This window comes from Belonocnema kinseyi, chromosome 7 (assembly GCF_010883055.1).
Source record: "Belonocnema kinseyi isolate 2016_QV_RU_SX_M_011 chromosome 7, B_treatae_v1, whole genome shotgun sequence".
NCBI classification, from domain to species: domain Eukaryota; kingdom Metazoa; phylum Arthropoda; class Insecta; order Hymenoptera; family Cynipidae; genus Belonocnema; species Belonocnema kinseyi.
This window is the reverse complement of record NC_046663.1, coordinates 1,994,393-2,003,184: the sequence shown is the minus strand read 5'-3', so window position 1 is coordinate 2,003,184 and position 8,792 is coordinate 1,994,393.

Below are 8,792 nucleotides of genomic sequence, written 5' to 3'. Positions count from 1 at the left end.
ATCAGTAAACATTGCTAACTGAATCAATCAGTAAATGTTTCTGATAAATTCAATCAGTAAATATTTCGGACTGAATAAATCAGTCAATATTCGTGACTGGATTAATCAGTAAATATTGCTTACTGAATCAATCAGTAAATATTTCTGACTGGATCAATCAGTAAATGTTTCAGACTGAATAAATCAGTCAATATTCGTGACTGGATTAATCAGTCAATATTGCTGACGGATTTAATCAGTAAACATTGCTTACAGAATCAATCAGTCAATATTGCTGATTAATTCAATCAGTAAGTATTTCGGACCGAATAAATCAGTTAATATTCGTGACTAGATCAATCAGTAAATATTAATGACTGAATCAATTAGTAAATATTTTGGACTGATTCAATCAGTAAATATTTCTGACTGAATCAAAAAGTGAACGTTGCTGACGGATTCAATCAGTAAATATTGCTAACTGAATCAATCAGTAAATATTGCTGAGTGATTCAATAAGTAAATATTGTTGATTGGCTCAACCAGTCAATATTTCTGACTGCACTAACTACTCTATATTTCTGACTGCATCAATCAGTAAACATTGCTGACGGATTCAATCAGTAAATATTTCGGATTAAATAAATCAGTAAATATTCGTGACTGAATCAATAAGTTACTATGGCTTACTCAACCAGTCAATATTACTGTTTGAATCAATCAGTAAGTATTTCTGACTGAGTCAACAAGTAAATATTGCTGATTGATTCAATCAGTAAATATTTTTTACTGAAGAAATGAGTCAATATTCGTTCATTTATCAATTAGTGAATATTGCTGATGGATTCAATCGATAAATATTCCTGACTCAATAAATCAGTAAACATTTTAATGGGATCAAACAGTCAATATGGCTAGCTGGATTATCGACTCTATATTTCTGACTGAATCAATAATTCACTATGGCTCACTGAACCAGTCAATATTGCTGTTTGAATCAATCAGTAAATATTTCTGACTTAATCAATAAGTAAATATTGATGATTGATTCAATCAGTAAATATTTTTTACTGAAGAAATTAGTCAATATTCGTCCACTCATCAATCAGTAAATATTTCTGATGGATTCAATCGATAAATATTTCTGACTTAATAACTCAGTAAACATTTTAATTGGATCAAACAGTCAATATGGCTAGCTGGATTATCGACTCTATATTTCTGACTGAATCAATTAGTAATTATGGCTTACTGAACCAGTAAATATTGCTGATTGAATCAATCAGTAAATATTTCTGACTGAATCAATAAGTAAATATGCCTGACTGAATAAATCAGTAAATATTTCGGACTGAATAAATCAGTCAATATTGCTGATTGATTCAGTCAGTAAATATTTCACACAGAATAAATGAGTCAATATTGCTGATTGATTCAATCAGCAAATATTTCGGACTAAAGAAATCAGTCAATATTCGAGACTGGATCAACCAGCATTATTTCAGACATTGCTTAATGGATCGACCAGTAAATATTGCAGACTGAGTCAATCAGTAAATGTGTCTGACTGAATAAATCAGTAAATATTTCGGAATGAATCAACCAGTTAATCAAAGTGACTGATTTTTCGGTTATAATAAAATATTACAATTATTTTTAGAATAAAATTCCTAAATTTTAGTAAAGGATTTTAATTGACCATAAGTTGAAAGTTTATCTGTAATTGAAAGTTTAATAGAAAAAATATTTATTTCTTTTTTGTGGTTAAAAAATAATTTGGTAATTAAAAATTTAACTATCCATCTATTATTTAAAATTGAGTTTTTTAAATTGCAAATGTATAGATGTACTTGAGGATTCAACTATTTAATTGATCATTCATCTTGTTTAGTTAAAAATTCAACAGCTTGATTGAAAGTTAATTAGGTTGTTAAAAATTTAGTTTTTTTGTTCATAATTCTTGAAAAATTATCTTTTCTTGTAGGAAATTTATCTTCTTGGAGGAAAATGATTTCTTTTTGAAAATTCAACTACAAGGTTGAAAGTTCAACTCCTTTTATAAAAATGTTTTTTAAAAATGATTTATGATTATTGCAATTTCAAATCATAATAAATTTTTACAGAATACTTAAACTTTTAACCAAATAATGAAATTTCTAACAAAATAGTAGAATTTTTAAACAAATACTTGAATTTTGTACCTAAAAAAATTAATTTTCATTTAAATAGTTTAATATTTAAACAAAAAAGGAAAATTTAAGTGTTTTATTTTTAAAAAAATAGTTAAATAGTTAAAAAAAACCAAACAGGTGAATTTTCAAGTGAGAAAATAATTTTTTTACTATAAAATAACAAAAATCATTAATTTTCCAACGAAAGAGAAGGGAAATAAATAGTTTTCAATTTAGAAAAAAAGTTTGTCCAAATTGTTGCACTTCCAAACGAAAAGACGAATTTTCTGTAAAAAAGTTTCCTTTTCACTTAAAAGAATGTATTTTAAAATAAAAAGTTAATTTTCAACCAAAAAGTTTCAGTTTTAACCAAAAGAGAATTTTTTTAGTTTTCTACAAATCGAGCTGGTTTTCAACCAAAAAAATATAATTTTTCAATATAAAATGGAAGTTACATTTTGTATTAAAAATTTTATTTTAATCGAAAAAGAAAACAAACTTTCAAAAAAATAAGTAAGTTTTTTACCAAAGATATGAAATTTCAACCAAAAAAATAGTTTTTTAACACAGTAATTCAATTTTTACATAAGTACTTAAGTTTTCATTTAAAAAAATCATCTTTGAGCCAAAAATGAAATAGTCACATTTTACGTTAAAAAAGTAAATTTAAAAAAAAATTATTTTTTAACATAAAAGATAGTTTTCAACCAAAAAAGAAAATTAAAAAAAAAATTAGTTTTATACCATTGAAGTCGAAATTTCAATGAAAAATATTATTTCTCAAAAACAAAAAATGAATTTTCAACAGAATATTTAAATTTTTAACCAAATAAATTAACCTTTAACCAAAGGAATTAATTTTCGACAAAGCGGTTTAACTTTTTCATAAGTAGTTGAATTAGCATGTAAAAAAATCATTTTACTACTCAAAAAGGAATAGTTATGTAAATTTTCAGTAAAAAATTGAATTTTTAACAATAAAATGAGTTTTTAATAAAAAGAAGGAGCAAAAAGCTTAAAGCGAAATTGTCATAAAGCAAATTAATGTTGACAGTTTACTACGATATTCGTCATAATAAACGAAAATGATAAGAACTTTATCTTGATTGCTCACAGGTCAAGAGAATTTCAATAAGACGCATGATTTTTCTAGAAAAAAAATCAATTTTCAAACAAAATTATGAATGTTCGAGTGGAAAGATTCAGTTTCTACTAAAAAAGACGAATTAATAAAAAATGTATGAATTTTCAAGCAAGAAGATTCATTTTCTACTAAAAAGACAAATTTTTAAGAAAATTCTTGAATTTCCAACCAAATAGTTTAATTTTCAACGAAAAAATACAAACTCTTTGCTAAAAATGTTAAAGTGAAATTTTCATTAAAAAGAAAAAATTTCGTAAAAATGTATGAATTTTTAAGCAAAAATTGAATTGTCCACTAAAATAGATAAATTTAAAAAAAAGTAGAAAGGTTAAATTTTCAATTAGAAAATAAAACGAATTTTCAACTAAAGAGATGAATTTTCAACTAAAAAAGATTAATATTTAACGTAAAGACGAAAAATAAATGTTTTAGTCAGGAAAAGAAAGTTCGCTCAAATTGTTGAAATTTTAAGTAAAAACTCAATTTTTCTATTAAACAGTGAAATTTTCTATCAGAAAATACGAATTTTCAACAAAGAAGATTAATTTTCTAATAAAAAAAATGTTTAACAAAATACATGAATTATTTATAAAAAAACTTTTATATAAAAAATTAATTATGAACAGGAAAAAATTTCATTTAAAAAGTTAAATTTTCAAGCGAGACGATTCGTTTTCTATTAAAAGATACAAAGTTTAGAGAAAATTCAAGAATTTTCAACTTAAGAGTTTAATTTTTAATTAAAGAAGATAAATTGTTTGCTAAAAATGGAATACTCAAATTTTTATTTAAATAAAATTAATTATTAACCACTAAAATTTTTTGTTTTAATAATTTTCAACCAAAGAGATGAATTTTCAAGCGAAATAATGAATTATTTACAACAAAAATTCAAAAAAATGTATGAATTTTGAAACAAAAGTTGTATTGTCAACTAAAATAGATAAATATAAAAAAAACTGGAAAGGTTAAATTTTCAGTAAAGAAAATTAATTTTCAATTAAAAAATGAAACGAATTTTCAACTAAAGAGATGAATTTTCAATGAAGAAGATTAATTTTTTAACCAAAAAGACGAATTTTCAACTAAGTAAAAAATATTTTCAAACTAGATCATGTAATTTCCAAATAAAAGACGAAAAATATGTTTTGAGTCAAGAAAAAAATTTTGCCCAAATTGTTGAAATTTCGAGTAAAAGCCCAATTTTTCTTTTAAAAGTTGAATTTTAAACAAAGAAGATTAAATTTTTAACAAAAAAGTCCACATCATACATGAATTTTTTATAAAAAATTAATTATCAACAGAAAAAAAATGTGAATTAAAAAGATAAATTTTCAAGCGAGATGATTAATTTAGAAAAGAAACGAATTTTCAAAGATGAATTTGATTTATATGCTAAAAAAGATAAAACAACAACAAAAAACACATTTTCAATCAAAGAGATAAATTTTCAAGCAAGAAGATTACTTTCTTAAGCAAAAATACAAATTTTCAACAAAACAATCCTGCAAAATGGATTATCTTTTCCAAGTCGTTGAATTTTTTTACAAAAAGAAAAATGAATGTTCAACGAATAAAATTAATTATCCACAGAAAAAGATTAGATTTGATAAAAACCCAAGTTATACATGATTTCTAACCAAAAATGAAATGCAGTTTAATTTTCAAATAAGAAAAATAATTTTTAACACAATAAGCAACAATTATTTATATTACCGATTAAAATTACTCCAAATTACATTGGATTACTCAGAATTACAAATGGATTATGTCAGATTAGAAAAGAGATTATTCCATATTAGAACTGGATTACCTCGGATTAAAAGTAAACGGCTTCCAAGCAGAATACTCCGAATTACATTAAATACTTTAAATTACAAGTCGATTACTTCCAATTGCACTGGAATACCCCTGTTTAGACCTGGATTACTCTTGATTAGAAATAAATTACTCTGGATTACAAGTGGATTACTCCGGAATACTGAGATTATGCCGGATTACAAGTGGATTTTTCTTGATTACTAGTGTATTGCTGCGGATTACTAGTGAACTGCGACGGTTAAGAAGTTGATTACTCTGTTTTATAATTGGATTACTTCGGCTCACAAGTGGATTAATACAAATTATTTGAAATATTTCGGATTACGAGTAGATTACACTACATTACACTCGATTACCCTGATTACACCGTATTAGAACTAGATTTCTCTGAGTTATAATGGGATTACTCTAGATTACAAATGTATTATTCCAGATTAATAGTGAATTACCTCAGGTTACAAGTTGATTACATCAGATTACTAGGGAATTACTCCGGCTTACAAGTGGTTTATTCCAAATTACTTAAAATATCCTGGGTTACAAGTAAATTACAATGTATTACACTCGATTACTCTAATTTTAAGCCGGATTAAAACTAGATTACTCCTGATTAAGAGGGATTACTCTAGATTAAAAGTGGATTTAAGCGGATTGCTAATGGATTATGGCGAATTACTAGTGGATTATGTCGGATTACTAGAGGATTACACCGGTTTAGAAGTGAATTATTTCGGCTTAAAATTGGATTACAGCGAATTGCTTGAAATATTCTGGATTACAAGTGGATTACACTGCATTAAATTCAATTACTCTGATTACTCCGGATCACCAGTTAGGAAAACCGAGAGATCTACTGATTGACAGGGTTCGTTTCCTCTCGAAAAATAATAATTTCAAGAAATAGCTTATTACGGCTTCAAAATTTTCAATAAAATTGCATAACATTTTTTTTCAATTATTGTATCAAAAAATGAGATTTTGAAAAAATTTTGTTACTACCATATGTACTTGATTTGTTTAGAATTTCTTATGCAATAAACTCATTTTCAGTCAAATTGTTCATTATCTAGTTCTGTACCACTGATCAAATCATTACCGCATTAAAATTTTCAATTTTCATTAAAAGCTAATTCCTCATGCTCAATCTAACCGTAACAATTCTTACATAAATGTTGATATCGCGTACTTCTTGTATATTGTATATGTTGCGTAAGAGAATATTCATATATTTTTTCGTTAATTAAATTACACAATTATTAAGTAACAACTAGACTTTAATTCAATGTAATGAGATGTATAATAAGAAAAAGCCTAAATCGAAAAAATTACAATAATGTGATCATTATTTAATATAGGAAAAGAAAATAATTATTTGTATAAGTGCAATAATTTTCATCTGCTTGATTTTTCTATGAGAATTGAATGGTTGTAAATCATCTGCAAAAAATTAAAATCCACTATCTCGAGTGTGTCTTACTATTAAATTTCTAATTTTATCACTTTCTACTAAATAAAATGGTAAATGGGTTGGATTTGTCTAATTACGATTTTATTTTTTTTAATTAAAAAAAATTTTTAACATAAAATAATTGTAAAACTAAGCGATGAAAACTAATAGATAATTTATCCAAAAATAAAACTCATTTTTAATTTGTTGAATCGAATGACGCTAATAGTTTTTATGTATTTAAGAGCTAATAGCAATTTAATTGTTAAAAACAATTTAACAATTCATCTATTAAAATCCGAAGGAAGTTTTCAATCCTTTTTAATCCTCCGTTAATTCAAATGAATCCGAAATAATTCCGAAGGACGTTCAATCCCGTACAATCTGTGACCAACAAGAACTTCAATCCGAATAAATCCGAAAATCTAATCCGAAGTTATTTATTCATCCGTGACCCCAATCCGAATTAATCTGAAGACACTTTTTAATTCTTGATTCCAATCCGAATAAATCCGAACATCTTTCAATCATTTCTTAAAAGTACCCTCCAATCCAAATGAATCCAAAATCAATCCGAACTTACCTTTTAATTAACCTCAATTCCTGTCCCCAATCTTAATTAATCCGAAATCAATTCATACGACTTTCAATCCTTTTCAATCCGTGGCACCAATCCGAATGACTCCGAAACCAAACAGAACTCACATTTTAATCCGAAATAAATAAAAAATAACCTTTCCATTCTCTTCAATCCGAACGACTTTCAATCCTTTCTTATAAGTACCCTCCAATCCGAATGAATCTGAAATCAATCCGTTCGACTCACAATAATTTTCAATCCGTAGCACCAATCCGAATGAATCCGAAACCAAATGGAACTCACATTATAATTCTTTTCAATCCACAGCCCCAATCCGAATGAATTCGAAATAAGTTAAAAATTACCTTTCAATTATCTACAATCCGAACGACTTTCAATCCTTTCTAATAGGTACCCTCCAATCCGAATGAATTTGAAATCAATCGGAACGACTTACAATCCTTTTCAATCCATGGCCCGAATCCGAATAAATCCGCAACCAAACAGAACTCACCCTTTAATCCTTTTCAATTCACAGCCTCGATCTGAATGTATCCGAAATACATAAAAATTACCTTTTAATTCTTTTCAATCCGTGACCCCATTACGAATTAATCAGAACATACTTTTCAATTCGTGACTCCAATCCGATTCAATCCGAACGACTTTCAATCCTTTCTAATAAATACCCTCCAATCTGAATAAATTCGAAATAAATCCGAACAAATCACAATTCTTTCCATTCTAAAGCCCCAATCCGAATGAATCCGAACTCACCTTTGAATCCGACTACCTGATTCGAATGAATCCGAAACCCACGCTTCAATCCTGCTCATTCCGTCTCAATGCCATTTCTGTCTTAATGCAAATAATTTTTTTTTTTAAGTTTACCTTTTTTGATATTTAGGATAAGTTTTCAGAATACCGTACAAATCACATGAAACAGGAATTTTTTGAAATCGGATTAGTTCAGATTCAATCGAATTGTTATTCTTACTTCGACTTCAGATTAAATCGAATAATAATCCTTGTTTTAACAACAGATTTGTTCGGATTCAGTTGTATAGAAATCTTAGTTCGACTTTGGATTAGTTCGGATTCAGGCGGATAGAAATCTAGGGTTGACTTTGGAAAAGGTCCGATTCAGTCGGATAGAATTATTGGGTTTCATCTCGTATTTTTGAAAGCGGATTAGGTCAGATTCAGTCGTATTGTTTTTATTTCTAACTTTTAGAACGATCAGATTTTGTTAGATAGAAATTTTAGGTTTTAATTCGTATGAGGTCGGATTCAGTCGAATATAAATCTTGATTTTACTATAGAAAAGATCGGATTTAGTCAGATACAATTCGTAGGTTTTACTTCGCATTAGGTCGGATTCGGTATTGTCGTTTTTATTTTGAGTTCGGATTAAATCGGATAAGAATCCTTGATTAAAAATCGGATTTGGTCGGATTTAGTGAGATAGAAATCTTGGTGTAATTTTTAGAAAGTTCTGTTTCAGTGGGATAGAAATCTTAGGTTTTAATTCGTATGAGGTCGGATTCAGTCGGATTTAGTCAGATAGAAATCTTGGTGTAACTTTTAGAAAGATCGGATTCAGTGGGATAGAAATCTTAGGTTTCGACTCATATTAGGTCGGATTCAGTC